The 16,353-nt window shown below is 46.3% G+C and overlaps 1 protein-coding gene across 3 annotated transcripts in view; it reads left to right on the top strand.

Moving 5' to 3' along the window:
- Positions 1-3,392: 3,392 nt before the first annotated feature.
- PDLIM2 (PDZ and LIM domain 2) overlaps positions 3,393-16,353 on the top strand; it is a 45,925-nt gene continuing 32,964 nt past the window's right edge. The window contains exons 1-2 of one of the 3 annotated variants that reach the window (XM_077305373.1): positions 3,393-3,655; positions 12,177-12,357. The gene's annotated coding sequence lies outside the window, so the exon portion shown is untranslated. Of the gene's footprint in view, positions 3,656-12,176; positions 12,358-12,858; positions 12,976-16,353 lie in introns of those variants that run through there. The other 2 variants (XM_077305371.1, XM_077305372.1) reach the window with 2 other exon arrangements.

Here is a 16,353-nt window from a genome sequence, read left to right as displayed (position 1 = left end):
TACTTATGATTAAGCATGGAGGGGATGAGAGTGTATCCGTCGCTCCCAATTTGGAATCTTTGCTTTTAATTCTCTAACGCCTGTCTGCAATATTGCAGAATATATTTAAGAACACTCAAATAAGAAATAATATTCTGTGTAGTTAAGAGTCAGTTTTGCAAGGGGCATCTATAAGGTTAATAAAAATATGAGATTTATTCCTTAGATAAGGAAAATAGAGAACAGCAGGCATTGAAAATCTTATTAAACGGAAGACCATTTCTGGGGGAAGGGGGATAAATGAAAGATCCAAGGATGTATGTTTCTCTTATTCACCTCTGTAATCCTCTTTCTCAGATTTAATGGATTTTGAAGTGTGGTACCAAAGACCCCTAATGAGATTTCATTTTAATGTGTTGCCCAGATATTCTACCATTTGAATAAGTGATTACATCTGAGGGGTGGGACAAGCCCCTCCTGCAGTGTTTTAGTTCTTATAGTCAAGTTCTTCCCCACCATGCATGCTTACTCGGAACAGCTAACTTCTAAGTCAATGCATGCAAGGGATCAGGACAAATTTTATCTGGATTTATTTGCAAAGCCCAAGAAGTCTCAGAGAGCTAAATTAAAACTCTTTAACGTCTGGATGAAAGGTTTTGTTCCAAGACTTGTACAGTGCAAGGATATGCATTTTATTTCTAAGTAAACCCCAGAGAATCCAATGGGATTTACTCCTAAGTAAGTGCATAGTACCACTGTCTTGGGGTCTGATCCTACTCAGAATAAGCCTCACTGAGCTCAAGTCCCACTTTTGAGTCAATGTGCTTAGGAGAGCAGCCTAAACATACTTGTCAAGGTGCTATGCAGGGTATGACATCAAAGCAGATGCATGCCTGAACAGGTCAAGAACATGGAAAGTATAAGGCTGCAAAAAGGCTGGCACCTCCAACCCAGTGTCTTTGAACACATGCAGAAGAATGGCTTTGTGCTGGAAAGAAAGTCTTTTTTTATTGACCTGCTTTTGAGCAGATGTCGAATGCCTCCGTCTGTTATGATTTATATATTTTGAAATAATTAAAAGAAAAGCATCTATTTAAAAATATTGAATGCACATTCTCTCCTCCCCATCCCTGTTTCTTCTAGCAAATGGCAAAATTCGGTCAGTGCTTGAAAAATGCAGGCTGCTATGTGGGAAACAAGACAAGAGGAGGGTATCCCTGTACGGGTGTATATTTATTTATTTATAATTTGTTAAACATTTATCATGTCAACCCCCCTAAATGGCCAATGATGGGCCTGGGGAGGGGAGGGGCCTTGGGTGGGCGCGTACACAGCTGTGCTTCCCAACCCTATTCTGCACGGATTGTGCCACTTCCGGGGTTTCTCAAAGCCTGAAGAATGTTTCAATTAAAGAGGCTGGTGTAGAGGGTAAAAACAGGATCCAGGCCTCAGTCTTACAAAGATCTACCTCTGGGCCTTCTAGTTCCCTGGCATAAACAGCCTTGCAGACTTCTCGGGACAGGCATCACTGGACCAAGCTCAAGAGCAGGGGTAGTCAAACTGCGGCCCTCCAGATGTCCATGGACTACAATTCCCAGGAGCCCCCTGCCAGCAAATGCTGGCAGGGGGCTCCTGGGAATTGTAGTCCATGGACATCTGGAGGGCCGCAGTTTGACTACCCCTGCTCAAGACTGTGCTTGCAGTTCTGCTGATACATATTTACTTGGAAGTAAGTCCCACCATCTGACTTTAGTAGCAGGAAAAAAAGGGGGGGGGGAATAAGCAATTTTAAAGGGATCACTGACAAATTGATAAAATAGACAGCGTGCGTGTATCCAAGACTTAGCAATTTGTCAATAAAACTGTCCTATTTATAAAAGGACAGGAAGGGAACTAATAGGACATAAGTTTGTTAAAAGGGTTTATGTGAGGAGCTAGGGAATTACAGGTTCCCTACCTGAAACTTCTGTGGGAAAATTAATAAAAAACATTATTAAAGCTGGAATGACGAAACATTCCTTGTTGAGGAAGGACCAACCTGGCTTTTCTGAAGTGAAGTCCTGCCTCACCAACATTTTGGAACAGCTTAAAAGCTGCAACACATTTAGATTGAGTAATTCAGTATACTGATTGGCCTTCCAATGAACAACTGGCAAATTTGCCTTACGAAGCTTCCTAAATAACCTTAATTCAAACAATCATAAGTGTTGGGAGGGGTCATCTAGACCAGCCTCCTGGTCAATGCAGGATCAGCTTAAGGTATCCCTGACAAATGTTTGTTCAGTCGCTTGAAGACTTGAAACCCACCATCTTTCTTTAAATCTCCCCCCAATATCTAGCTATACCTTTCTGTCCAAATTTAAACATTCTTGCAAGTCTGATGCCAAAAGGAACAACTCCTGGCCCTCTTCTAAGTGACATTCAAATACTTGAAGATCGGTCATATCCCAGATGGGCAAGTGTGCAGAAACAAAATTAAGCAGGAATCCAGCGGCATCGTATAAGACTAACAAACTTTATTTCAGGATAACCTTAGTTAGTTTTGTGGATTGATAACAGACTAAAGAGCAGGCTGCAGCAAGAAAAAATAAGCGGTCACAGTGGTCTTCCAAGGAGCTGTGCAAAGACCAATGCTGTTTCATAAATTTTTAGGCAAAACTAAAGGAGGGAAGCCAGATACACAGTGTAATCCTAAAGATGTTTTCTCAGTAATAAGTCCTGCTCCTGTGCTCAATGTCTGCAGACTTTTATATAAAATTAAGCTCCCGTGAACGCAGTGGGGCTTACTTCTGAGTAAACATGCACAAGATTTGGCTAGGAGAGTCATCAGAGGTTTATGAATGCAGAGAAACTGGGTGAAAAAATCTCTCTACACCAGAATCATCCAATACAACTGAGGGGCATCAGTCAGGGCTGACAAAAGGTTTGGTTTTTTTTTTTTTAACATTATTATTTAAATGGTTGCTTTTGACCAGTAGGATTTTTCCCTTCTTGTGATGTTTGCCACTGACTTAGGTGACTTCAAAAGGGGGATTCGCCACATTCATGTCTTATGGGCTATTAGCCACTATGACACAAAAATGAAGCCTCCAGATCTCAAAGCAGTGCACCTCTCAGTTCCAGATGCTATAATAGACAGGGGTGAAGGTCTTTTGCGTCCCTAATCTGTATGGCCACTTTTGGAGACCGGAGTCCGGTTGTGCGGGCAGAGAGAACTGCATGCCCTCCTGCTCGGCTTTCTTCCGGATGGGCAGGCAGTAACTTCTCCCCGGGGCGTGGTGGCGCAAGTGGAGGGAGTAAACATCAACAAACGGCAACGCAAGGAAGACTCTCGGGAGATGCAGGGACGCGCCCGCGTCTGGAGGCGGCGCTCGCCCGCTGCTTTCCCGCCCCCTCGCCTCCTTGCCCGTGTAGTTCAATGGCCTAATTAACAAGCCGCCAGCCCCTTCGGAGGAGGGTGACGGAGGAAAAGCCGCTGAAGACGCACCGCGCTAAGCTTCTGCTCAGCGGCTGGCAGTTTCTCCTCCTCCGTCGATGCGCGAGCAGCGGCCGCATTCTGGGCTCGCCGAAGTTCATCCTGCGCCTCGCTCACTATTGGCCTGAACTTATTCCTTCGCCTTCCGAAGAGCGGCCGGTTCAGGAGTGACCCACAGCCGTGCACAGCGGGGGAGTCGAGGTAGGTCCTCTCTCTGCCGGCCTCCTTTTTTGCAGGCTGGAGGAAAGCCACTCGCGCGTCGCGGGCAGGAGGGTGCTGAAGGATACCGCGCAGCCTTGCCTCTTGGACGTAGGAAAAGCTGAGGTGGAGGGAGCGAGTCCTAGGGGCTCCCCCTTCCTTCCTTCCCTATAATAAAGCCGGAGCGGGGGAAAGCCGTCTCCGCTAGCTGTGTGCGTGTGCGGCCAGGGCTGGAAGGAGCGTTCCCGCCGGCGCCGGCTCTTTGCAACCAACTCCGCGTTAAAAGTGCGAGCAGGGCTGCAGGGGGCCGCTTGCGACGCCCGAGTTCGAACCGGAGGCTGCGCGGGCGCTTTTGCACCGACCGACCGCGACCCGCTTCTGTGACTCGGCGTTGCTTCCTGGCCGAAAGACTATTCCGTTCACCTGAGCGGCTGAGCGGCGCTTTTCTGCTCGAGCATTTTGTTGCAATGCCGCCCGCCTTCCCTCGGTCGCGGTGCTCGCAGCGAAGCGAGGGGTTCCCACTTCCCACTAGCCCTCCCAAGACGGAGCGGCCCTGGACATGTTCAGGTGCGCTCTTGTCTCGCGCCGCGGCCTGGGAAAGGTGTTTTATCAGCGGAGGCCCTTAAATAGCGTTTTGTGAATTGCATGGCAAGGGAATAGGGAGTCCACTTTGCCCCTGACCGTTGACTCGGAGAATGGTCGAGAAAGAGGCTCTCCCTTGGATTTGTTAACCCAGCCCTTTTGGAGAGACCTGTCTCTTGCTAGGGCTTTGCCCCAGAACACTCTTTCACCTAGCACAGCCGCCCTAAGCAGATGCAAGAGCAGGGGTAGTCAAACTGCGGCCCTCCAGATGTCCATGGACTGCAATTCCCATGAGCCCCTGCCAGCGTTTGCTGGCAGGGGCTCATGGGAATTGCAGTCCATGGACATCTGGAGGGCCGCAGTTTGACTACCCCTGTGCAAGAGCATCCCCTCCCCACACCCCTTCCCAGTGAGAAACCCCGCTAGCAGCCTCCTCCCCTGGGCCTGAGGTAGAGGAATACTTTTTTTTTTAGGGGGAGGGGACAGATCAGCTGGGCAAGCCGAAGCCTCCCCACTGCTTGTGGTAGCTCTGAAGCATGATGCACTCTCCTTTTCCTGCACTCTGACTGGTGCTTCTGCCGTGGCTGTATTCTTGGCTGCCTCAGACGGCTCTTTATGGCAGAGGGGTAATGAGGGGAGTCCAGGCCTTGGAAGAGTGCCAGGGTAGCAGCGGGGATAAGACTAGTGCTGAAATCTTCCTGAATTGTCTCTGTGGAGAACTGGGTGAGGATGCCTGGGGTGGGCAGCCTCTCTCTTTGGTGTGTGCCCTTGAAAGGGGGGGGGGGTTATGTTTTTGCCACAGAATGTCTCTGGCTGGCCTAGTCAAGTGCTGTTCATTCCCTGACTGGAGGTCTCGTGGCATTTTTCACATGTTCAGAGCATTTACAATACTTGTATGTTTACTTCTTCTTCCCCTCCTCTCCCAAAGGAGCAAAGAAGGTTCAGATAAGAATATGAGCACTGTCTGGATGGATCAGGCCAAAGGTCTGTCTAGTCCAGGGTCTGTCTTATGGCAGCTGACATCTGAATACTTCTGGGCAGCTCCCAAACAGCACGTGTGGGTTGATCACCAGATCACCCTTCTTGTTGGCGTCCCCAGTGATATGCTGCCTTTGAACATGGAGGTTTCATCTCCAGGATGTAACGCTGATTTTTCAGGCTGCACTGATAAGCTGGAAATGCTGCAAGCGATTCATGATGAAAACTCATAGGCAAGAGATGACAGAATATATCCGACAGAGCAAATAAAGCATGTAAATGTATACAAACTGCAGGTTTCTGGATTTGTTTTCAAGACTTATGTTTTTACTGTGTGCAAGGCATATGTACAGGCCTTGGCTGCACCTGTGCAAAAATGCACCCCCTCCCCTCTGTCTGCTCAGTGCCCCCCTTTATGCTTTGGAGAAAGTTGTTCCACAAGGAGGACAGAGAGAAATGTACTTTGGAGCCACTGCCAAGGGCTGTGCTGAATCCATACAAGCATTCGATCCAGTATGACCGGGGAAGCAGTAAACTCTTAATCCTGCTGCAGTTATGCATCAAGCCAGTGTTTGCGGTTGGGCTGCTGTAAATTCAGTCTCTCTCCTCTTTCCTTTTCCCTACTTCCAACCAGATGAGGTGTTAACTGTTTGCTCTCAGCTAGCTGAAAATATTTGTGGAGGGGTTTGTGCTCCATAAGGGGAGCATAATGCTCCATACATAATCTCTGTTTCCATTTTCAAGAAAATACCTACATTTCTAGCCCTCTTGATTACTCAAAGTGACCTTTTTCCTGAGCCTTCTGTGGTCCCTTTTGCTTTCCTTGGGGACAAACAGGATAAATTTGGCACATTCAGCAAACTGCCTGTAATTGCCTAGTTACAAAATTTTGTGGTATGAATCTAGGATTGCACTGGAGACTGCTATCTTATTCAGAGCAAGAATGTGTGTATTCAGAAATTTGGCAGTGTGGGGTCCTGAGGGAACTGAGAAGGGGGAGAGTCACGTTATGATTCATTGTGGAAAAGACGAAGATATTTAATGTGGTGGTGGAAAGGGCCATCAAGTCGCAGCGGATTTATGGTGACCCTGTAGGGTATTCAAGGCAAGAGATTAACAAAGATGGTTTGCCATTGCCTGCCTCTATGCATGCTTAGCTTCTGAGGTCTGACAAGACCTGGCTAGCCTGGTCCATCCAGATAGTCTAAACTGAATAGATCTTGAAGGAGAGGGGAAGACAATAAGAGTTTAAACGTCTAATTGCCTTTGGGGTCATTAGCTAGGACATTCAAAGGCAAGAGCTGAGTTATTTCTTGCTCAGCAGTTGTGTGGAGTACCACCTTCATGTTTCCAGTCATATATTAAAAGAATAGTAAAAAAAAATTTCAAATGAAAAATTGAACATTCAGAGAAAAAGGTTGTAGAATAGCTACCGGGGAGGGGTTGTAGATCCTTATAGTCCCATCTTCCCCACATGTATCTGCAGACTTGAACTTCATGGTCCGGTTTATGAATCTTTTTCTTTGTGTTTAGAGTAAGTGGCATGGATCCTGTTGTGTCCTTAATCCATAATTCTGTCTATCTCATTTCTTGAAAATTTGTGTATCGATTTTGTATTTCCTTCTCCCTCCTGCGACAAACCCCCCCCCCCACATTTGGAGTCTTGGAACAGAGAATGTGTCACAGTTTCACACATCTATACCTTTCATCATAGATTTCCCTTCTTCTGTGTGTGTCTGCCTCTCACGATTTCCATCTCCAGTTAATGGATGACTGTGTTTTCAGTGCCCGGGTGGTTCAAGCTTCTAGACTGCACTCCAGTAGAGGTTACCATTTTGCAGATGGGAAGCAACTGCTTTTATTGTAATAAAGGCTGTAGCCTTTATATATGTCCTCAGCACCTGTGTACATTACCTTGTGAACCTTGTCATACCCTTGTGAACTTAGGCTGGTATTATTCCTATATTGCAAATGGGGGATGAGACTAAGATCAGGTGGATTGCCTAAGGCCACCAAGTGAGTTTGTGGCTGAGACGAGATTTGAATTTTTAATCTCCTGGAGTGCAATTCAGTCTTCTACGGGGTAGCCCTAAAGCAGTTTCACCCTTCTAAGCCTATGGACATGTGGGTTTAGAAGAATGTGACTCTGTTTAGGATTACCCTGTCAGCCAGCATTCTCTGAGCAGGGTGTCCGAACTAAACGGAACGGTCTTGTTGGAAGAGCATCCTAGAGGTCAGTGTACAGATGTACGCCTTTCAAATATTTTAAAAATGATGTCATCCTAAGGATTCCAAACCCTGTGACCTATTGAGACGGCCTAGCCAGCAAGACTCGTACACAGTTCCCAGGGGCCAACTGGGAAGTTACAATTGCCCAGGAGCAAGCTGAGACTCTGGCGCTACAAGGCAGAGTTGAGGGTGCTACTCAGCTCAGACCCAGCCAGTAGCACCAACCATGGGTTCCAGCTCACTAGCCAGGTGTGAGCTCTGCGATGCTGCAGCTTTTCAGTTGTTTTTTTTTAAATTTGGAAGGGGAAAGATTGGCTGGAGAAAATTCACAGAACAAGTAAGGAACCCACTGCAGCCATCTAAGCACTCTCCTGGTCCACATTCTCAACTCCAGCAGTGCTTCGGCACTGTTTTTTTCCTGGTCTTTCCTGGGTCCCCAGATATCTTAAAACGCTACCTGGCGGCTGGGTGGGTGAGTATCTAGGGGTAATCTCTTACTGGGAAGACAGAAGTGCTGTCCAGGGAAGAAAGGCAACCCCTGTAGTGGTTTGCCCATTCCCCCCGCCCAAAGTTCATGGTTGGCGTAGGTCTTTTTTTGCCCTTTCCAAAAAGGATACCTCCTCCCCAACAAAAGGGGGGGGGGAGTAAACTTCGTAAACAGACAACAGCATGCATGCCAGGGTGTCAGCTCAGCCTCCTTTCCCCTGGGAGGGCTTGCAGAGCTGCAGAGCTTCCAGTCCAACCACAAAGTGTATGAATAAAGCCTGTGGTAATGAACTTCCTGCATTGCTCTCCCCACACGCCTCCCCCCTCCATGCTCCTTGGTGGTGAGAGGAAAGCATGTGGCCTGCGGCACCTAATGTCTGGCACAGACAATTAATCAGCTCTCTTGGGCTCTCCCTTCCTTCTTGCAGCAACGAACCCTTCCACTCCCCCCTAAGCCTTTTACTGTTCAAGGCAGAGTCTGAAGCAGTGAGCAGTGACTCATGAAAGCTCATACCCTGCCACAGATTTTGTTAGTCTTTATGGTGCTACTGGATTTGTATTCTTTTCTACTGCTGACAGCAAGGGAACCTCTGGGTTTCTGCCTTTAAATGCTTGCTCCTGCCTGCCTGCACAGTGCCATGAATTGCCCTTCCTCCTTTCAGCCCTTCTCTGACTTGGCCCTGTGGCTCCATCCCAAGGCCGACCTGCTGCTATTAACATTTCCCCTTCCTTAACCTTCAGTCATCGTGCCATGGCCAGACTGGAGTGAGTTTTGCCAAAAAATGGCAGTTCTTAAACATCATAGTCCCATTGTATACGGCACTGGTCAGACCACACCTGGAGTACTGTGTGCAGTTCTGGAGGCCTCACTTCAAGAAGGACGTAGATAAAATTGAAAGGGTACAGAGGAGAGCGACGAAGATGATCTGGGGCCAAGGGACCAAGCCCTATGAAGATAGGTTGAGGGACTTGGGAATGTTCAGCCTGGAGAAAAGGAGGTTGAGAGGGAACATGATAGCCTTCTTTAAGTATTTGAAAGGTTGTCACTAGGAGGAGGGCAGGATGCTGTTTCTGTTGGCTGCAGACGAAAGGACTCGCAGTAATGGGTTTAAACTATAAGTACAACGATATAGGCTAGATATCAGGAAGAAATTTTTCACAGTCAGAGTAGTTCAGCAGTGGAATAGGCTGCCTAAGGAGGTGGTGAGCTCCCCCTCACGGGCAGTCTTCAAGCAAAGGTTGGATACACACTTTTCTTGGATGCTTTGGGCTGATCCTGCGTTGAGCAAGGGGTTGGACTAGATGGCCTGTATGGCCCCTTCCAACTCTATGATTCTGTGATTCTGTGATCTTTTGGAGAGAGACCAAGATTCCATCTTGAGGAGAGGGGTTTAAATCTAGGTAGAGTTGTGGGAAATAGCAACAGTAATGTTACATACCAGATACACAACAAAAAGTGGGACCTGAGTTGCAGATTAGGGTTAATAGCAATGTTCTGAAGACCATATCATATTGTAACAGGGTTGCCAGCTTTAGCCTGGGAAACATCTGGAGATTTTGGATGGTTCCTTTGGATGGGGGAATTTGGGGAGGGATTTGCCTTAAAATCTATGGTATTCTATAGACTTTGCCCTCTAAAGCAGCCATTTTTTCCAGGGAAACTGATCTCTACAGTCTAGAGATCAGATACAATTCTAGGAGAACACCAGGACTCACCTGGAGGTTGGCAAACCTACTCTATAGCCAGTAGCAGCTGCCAGTCATTCCTGTGGCAGATCATGTTGTGTGAGTGATGGTTATTTATCCTCAAGAATCAGTTTATTTATGATGGATAATTGTGCCCTATGTGGGCTTCCCGGGTGCATGTACCAGATAGTTCGTATGTGTTAACAGCACAGGCTTTATGTGTTTGACTGCAGGAAATTCTGGAACGCCCATAGAAGTCACAGTTGCTTTAGTGTTTATCTCATTATAAATCCTCTGCTTTTCACGGCTTAAAACATTCTTCCCACATCCATTTTATCCTCACAATAACCCTGTAAGAAAGATTAGGCAGAGAGTGAGTGATTGCCTAGAAGTCACCCAGTGAGCTTCCGTAACAGAGGGGGAATTTGAACGCATGTCCCTAGATTCCAGTCTAACATTCCCATCATGCTATCTCTCAGCACTACATCTGGCGACGGCCTTTGCCTTTAACCTGTCTTTGTGCAATTGTCAACACACAACCCAGGGGGGGGGGATTTTACTCCTCCCCCACTCCAGTCATAGGAGCAGTTTTATAGGAGCAGTTTCTGAGTATGGAACAAGTCAGACCTTGCAATACCTGTTGATTTACATATATGAATTTAGCACTGGGAGCAAAGGGTAGAACTGGCAGGTAAGAGGCATGTTGACAACATTGCCCTTTAAAACAGCACCACTTTCCTCAAAAGCAACACTATACCAGTTCGCCACTTTTGTGAAACAGCTGCAAAAATGGTACTGTGCATTCCAACTGTTTCCTTGCATTCCAACTGTTTCCTTCAGCCACCACCCATGCAAGGAGTTTGTATCAGGTAGGCACCAGCCATCAAAGGCCATTGAACTATATAGCTGCATCTGTCTGTTTGCATAATATTCCCATGATATGGAGAACAGGTATGTTTGTGATGCGCTCCTGTTGAGTCACTTGCTGGCTTCTGATGTCCAGTTAGAAAGGGCCTTTCATTTGGCGTTAGTTAAGCAAGTATCTGGTCAACATCTGGTGTCTTCCACACTGCTCCTCCCCAGATGTTGGCTCCAGTCTCTGCATTCCCCTTTTACCTTCTGTTTCTTGCCAATAGGCTTCGACCACACACCTCAACTGCAACACATATGTGACTGCTTAGTGTAGCAAACTCAAGTGTCATTGGATTAGAAGCAGTGGAGACTTATGATCTCTCAGGTCTGGTTCAGTGACTGTGACATGGAGAAGTGATATGTGAATATGTGAATGGGACATCACCGATAGAACTCTTCAAAGTGCCATTTATTTCTGAGAGCTTGTTTTGTTGACATCACAAGTACTAGCCAATCAGTGGACTCCAAGGCCAGTCCCTAATTTACCCCCACCAGAGATTGTTTCAAAAGAGGGAAAAGCAGATTTAACTCAATATAGAACTTTGATGGGACCTCAAAATACCAGGCATTTTCACCGCACATAACTGGTTGCCACTCATCGAGTAGTGAAATCAAACACTTTATATGAATGCGTGAACTAGTCCTCTGTGTTTCCCACAATTCCAGCTAAGTAGGATGTGCAACAATATTCCCTATTTTATTGGGGTACCATCTTTTCACTGTTTTCTCACATGGTCAAGAGGTCTATCATAATTGTTGCTATTACTTTAATTAATTGGTTTGTCAGACCCGCCTAGGCTGTTTGATTGTTTTCTCTCTAACCTTCATAAAACTCTGGGCTCACTGTTCTCGCTTTATAGCTGACAACCATGGTTAAAAAGAGGCCCCAGGTAAAGCACAGGTAATAGACCACCCTAATAGTGATTGGGGGAGGGGGGAAGAAGTGCAAGATTATCCTTGTGATTCCAGTCTGCCCTTCTGTATCCTTTTCTGGCATCAGCTCAAGATTTATTTTTGTTCCTGCTGCCACCCAGTTCAAGCCATCGCCGTTGATTGTACAACAATTTGCTCAGACAATTTACTTGATTCAGCCACTAAATATGCATATATTTGCCTGTGAAAATATACATTCTAGTTCTAAAGAAAGTCACCTTGCCAAAAAAAAGCCTTTTCCCTTCCTACGCATGCCTCTTCCAAGACGGTGTTGGCTATTTCCGTTCTTCTTTAATACTATTATTAAAAATAGTTTAAAAATCTGTTCCATGGGTAATCAAAGACTCCTTTGTAGGTGGTTTGATATGTTTCTTTAACTGAATAGTCAAAACATTGTCATGATTATTAGTACCATCAGCATGCATTTGTGAAGGAGTGCCAGTGGAAAACAGACCCCTGCTTCCAAAAATCTTCCAGTTTTACCTGAAGTAGTTTGGAAAATATATTTTCTGTAATGTATATGCTGCAATGCTAACCCTACGGGCTTTTAACGTTTTTTTTCTTAACAAGATACAATAAATCTCCAGTAAAATATTACAATTCCAATATAAAAGAAGCTGTAGCAGATTCGTGCCAGTTGCTTCCCTTTTTAAATAGAGGAAGCCAACAGTAAATCTGGCCTTATATTGTGTCGTATATTTCTTTTCTGTTCTCACAGTCTGGTGATTAAGGGTCCAGTAAGCTGCTTTTCTGCTCGTACAACATAACAATTGGTGGATAAGGGAGCCCTGTGCTAGGCCTGGATGGAGACCCTGGAGAAGAAGCACGTGCAGCTTTGATTGCTGCAGCTCTCTTTTTGGTTCCAGACCTTTGGCTTCTTGCGACCTTGACGGACTGGGGTATGCTTTATTTGCAGGGCGGCAGTATATTTATTTTTATCCTCGCAACAATGCTGAGAGAGACAGGATGCATTAAGAGAGACTGCTTTCCCCAAGGCCTCAGTGGGAGTAGGGCCTTTAGGGTGACGAAATCACATGTTTTCTTTGCCACTGCCCACATCTGCGGAATGTAAATCAAGAGTACGTACTGGCACAGCTTGTGTAAGATAACTGCTTTACCGTGCCCTAAGTGCACTATCTCAATAGCCCCAAGATAAAGTCTTAAAATCCCGACTGGTTCAGATGGGGAGAGCATGTCTGTAGCTGATGCTGGTGTTCCTTCCTACGGCTGTGTTATCTAGTTAAGAGTCTAGTTATAGGACAGTTCAGGCCCCTTCTTTGCTTACAGTTTGTTTCCCTGTCAAGTGCTTGTGGTCTGTAAGGAGGAACTTGCAGGCTTGTGGCGGATGTGAGGCCCGTGACAGGAAGGCAGATGTTGGTCTCATTGCGTGGTGTAGGAACCAATCACCTTTGAGTCTGCCAATTCCCCTTCTGGAGACACTTGTACTGACGACGCTGCTGAAGTGGGACCTGCAGAATAGCTGCTTTGGCGGAAATCCTCCCATTCGCACTGTAGAGGTAGGCCTGGGGTCTGGGGGTCTCCTTAGGGCTGCCAGCTCTGCTTTGGGAAAATTTCTGGAGATTTGGGGGTGGGGCGAGGCCTCAGTGGGGTATAGTGCCATAGAGTCCACTCTCCACTGCAGTCATTTTCTCTAGAGGAAGTGTCCTCTATATTCTGGAGACAAGCTGTAAACTCCGGAAGGATCTCCAGGCCTGACACAGAGGTTGGCAGCCCTGGTTCCTCTGAGCTGTCTTTGCAACATGGGGGGAGGATTTTGTGTCTTCAGGGGCTCTGTTCTTGCTAGAAATCACAATAGTGGGGGGTTGAACTCCAAAGATAACATCCTCTTATAGATGGCGCCTTCCTGGCTATTTAGACAAACAGGTTACGTCTCTTATAGAGAGGAAGTGGCAGAAATGCTAGAGTTGCCAACCTCTGGGTGGGGCCAGGATTATGGTTGACCTCCAGAGCATAGAGCTTGGATGCCTTGGAGGAATGCCAGTCTAGGAAGATGAACTCTATTGAATTTCATCTATTCTGAGGGCACCACTCTCCCTAGGCATTGCCCCTAGGATCCCCAAGAAATTCCAAAGCCAGAGCTTGGAACAGCCCAATGAAATGTGAAAGGATGAGCACCGGAACCATATCCCTTCACAACTGTATTTCTAGCACTCCCATGCTAATTGCTAGTATTGAGGAAACTTAATTTGTCTCATGTCTTGACTGTGGGTAGATGGACTCATCCTGCTGTCATCAGGGGAACCAACTGGACTTAAACCGTTCATATACTGCTGCTCTGTCCAGACTCGTTTCCACAAGTAGTCATGATGACGTGGCCATGGAGAGAGGAAAACATCAGTAGCACCAGGCCTGTCCTTCTGGCTGCTGACTCGGCAGGGTCACGTGTACATCAGGACAGGCGCATAATGCCAATAAGAGGCACTGCTCTGCTCCCTTGTGTCTCTGGTGTATTTCCCTTGTGTAGGCATGGTTCACCTAGTGCAGTGGTCCCCAACCTTTTTATCACCGGGGACCACTCAACGCTGGGGACCACTCACCGGGGACCACTCAATGCCTTTTACTGAGGCCCGGTGGGGGGGGGGTAGTTTACTCCTCTACTCTCAACCATTGCCCTAGCGCTCTCTGATCGCTATGGTAATGTTTAAACATCCCTTCAAAATAAGATACAGACACGCCACAACAATCAAGTGTGTTGTAAAGGGCTGGGGGGGGATGAAGTAAAGGGCCGGGGGGGGGAGGCGTCCTTCGGGGCCCACCTCCAATTAGTCGAAGGACCACATGTGGTCCGCGGCCCACAGGTTGGGGATCGCTAACCTAGTGGACCACTCTGCGGTTTGTTGGACTCTAGTTTTCCTTGTCTAGATGCTTTGAGACTCCTTTGGGTAGTGAAAAGTGGTGTACAAAAAAATCAGCTCTTCCTCTTCTACATGTTGGGAGCCACTGTGTCTCCAGCTGTGGCTAGGAGATCAGTTTCTCTTCTGCTTCTGTCACTTATATTTCTAGTGCAGTTGAAGGGAGGAATAGGACTGGCAGACCTTGAAGTTTAATCTGGGGTTTTTTAGCCCCCTTCTCTAGGGAAGGGGTTAAATCTTAGGGAAAGAGGCCAGAAGCAAGGAGCTGAGCTATATTTTCTACAGGGCCCATTCTTAGCCTTTTACACAATTTTTAAAAAAGTGACACCCAGTGATATTGACCCTTTGCTGTGACCTGCCAGACCCCAATAAACTCAACTGCTTGACCTATCAGATGCTGTTTAGGCAATCCCAGCTTTCGAGTTAAAAACAAAACACAACAGGTAGATTCCCAGAGGAACAAGGTACCACTGCATTGTGGCCCAAATCTGTAAAGCAGTTCTTTGGTCTCCTAGGCTGTAACTTGGGCCTAACCCTTAGGCGAGTGAGTAATCCTACAGGGGCATAATTGATGGAAACATCTTCAGTGCCAACAAATAAATATTGTACTGCCTAGCTGCTGAGACGTTAGAGCAGGGTGGCTGACGGTATTTAGTTTTGCGTCATTTCATGTTGCGCTTAATACTTCCATATGCTCAGCAGTTTGCAGGCTGCTGTTCAGAACCAGAGGCAGCTTCATGGCTGTGGCCTTGAGGTCTGGCTTTGCACTAGAAATTTCAACTGAAACTGCCACCAATCTTTCACTCATTACAGCCAATCCAGATGCCGTCATAGTCAATGCATGACATTCCAGTATTATTTTTTTGGGTGGGGGGTTCTCCCCCCCCCCATGACCTGATTTGTGGCAATTTCTTTAAAATGCAAAGTATACCAACCTAAGGTCCTGTGTGGACAGTCACAAGGCTATCCAAGTTCCTCAAGACTGTCTTCCTTTTAAAGTTTCATCTTATCCTTTTTCTTCCCGCAGAATTAAGTATTGCTTTGCACAAAACAAGTATCACTGATTTTTTTTTTAAAAATTAAGATAATTATTTTGTAATTGCATTAGTAGAATCATAAGCAAAATAAAAATTAAGAGCTTTCTACAAAGTAAAAAACACAGACACATCAAAGAAGACAGGCACAAGTGATTAATCATTTATTCATGAGTGCAGAAAACTGGGAAGGGAGAAAATGACTGAAAAAAAGGAAGAGGAAAATGCAGTGGAAATCAGGACCTTTGTTAAAAGCACAGTGAAGCTGCAATATGTACCGTTTGATCTCCAAGGATTGATTACTGAGGTTCATGGGTTCTTGCAACAATACCATGTTACATTTATGTGACTGTTATGGTCAACAAGCTCCTGGTTTCCCCCCCATTTTGACATGCAAGCAATCATAAACATACCTAATTCTCATTGTGGTCAAATCTGTGGATATTTAAATCCAGAGACTGGAGTTATGAACATACAGAACAGGTCTTTCTACAAACCTGAAAAAAGCCTCAGGTTTGTAGAGCCATCTGAAGTATAAAAATCCCCCTAAACACTGGAGGGTTAACCTCTTGCAAATAATAGAAACAGCTGTAAGAAACAGATGCATCCGTAACTGTCGCTAGGCAACCACAACAGTATTGCCCGTTGAAGCCTTGGTTTCTATCAGTGAAAAGCAGTGAGAGATGGCCATGCCCTTTGCACAGCTGTTTTTGGCCTTTGAGAAAGGACTCATCAAGGCCAGGCTCAGCCCTAACTACTGGGAATCTTGCTACTGTGCGATTTGCATGATGACTCACTGGCTGCTTCCTACTGTTCAAAAGCAGCCATGCCATGAAAACCAGTGTTGTGCACTGGATTGATGTTCAGACTAGGATCCAGGAGGCCTAGCTTAGAAACTCAATTCTGCCATGATGCTTTCTGACTGACTTTGGGCCAATCATACATTCTCAGCCAAACTGACTTCACAAGGTTATTTTGTGGATAAAAT

This window comes from Paroedura picta, chromosome 12 (genome assembly GCF_049243985.1).
Source record: "Paroedura picta isolate Pp20150507F chromosome 12, Ppicta_v3.0, whole genome shotgun sequence".
Lineage (NCBI taxonomy): Eukaryota > Metazoa > Chordata > Lepidosauria > Squamata > Gekkonidae > Paroedura > Paroedura picta.
Note: the sequence above shows the minus strand (reverse complement) of the source record. Positions and strands in the feature narration are given on the sequence as shown.